General features: G+C 41.4%; 1 protein-coding gene across 1 annotated transcript in view; it reads right to left on the reverse strand.

Moving 5' to 3' along the window:
• Positions 1 to 741, reverse strand: part of SLC29A3 (solute carrier family 29 (equilibrative nucleoside transporter), member 3) — a 33,758-nt gene that overhangs the window by 2,095 nt on the left and 30,922 nt on the right. The window lies entirely within an intron of this gene.

The following is a 741-nucleotide window of genomic DNA, read 5'->3' on the forward strand; positions in this document are numbered from 1 at the left end:
TCTGACACTGTATGTTACAGGTGGGATTCATTGTTCCACCAGAAAAAGCCAGTTGTCAATCTAATACTTTGTTGCACCAGAATGGACCAAAAATGCTGCCTCGTTTGTCTGCAGCAGCCAAGAGTGCTTGAAGCACATTGCTTAGTGTGGACTGAGCTTTCACATGCCCACGTCTTTCCCAGCAGATGTTCCAGATGACGGTGCATAAATGGCAATTTCCCATCAGCATTTATATGGCACTTTTGCGCATTCAAAATGCTTCACATGCATTTATGTCAGTCACCCTTGCAAAAAATTGCTATGAAGTAGGTCGGTATGATAAGAACATAAGAACATAAGAGATCCAAGCTAAAGAGCCCTAAGCGCTTTAACCTTTCCTCATAGAGAAAGTGTTCCAACCCTTTTATCATTCGAGTTGCCCTTTTCTGCACTTTTCCCAAAGCTATAATATCCTTTTTAAGGTGTGGTGACCAGAACTGCACACAGTATTCCAAATAAGGTTGCACCATTGATTTATACAGGGGCATTATGATATTGGCTGATCTGTTTTCAATACCCTTCCTAATAATCCCCAGAATAGCACTGGCCTTCTTTATTGCATTCACACACTGTCTCGACATTTTCAGTGAGTTATCTACAACTCCAAGATCTCTCTCTTGTTCAGTCTCTGCCAGTTCAGACCCCATCAATGTGTATTTATATTTAGGATTTTTGGCTCCAATGTGCATCACCTTGCACTTG

Source organism: Gekko japonicus, unplaced genomic scaffold, assembly GCF_001447785.1.
Source record: "Gekko japonicus isolate JY-2015 unplaced genomic scaffold, Gekko_japonicus_V1.1 scaffold49, whole genome shotgun sequence".
NCBI classification, from domain to species: domain Eukaryota; kingdom Metazoa; phylum Chordata; class Lepidosauria; order Squamata; family Gekkonidae; genus Gekko; species Gekko japonicus.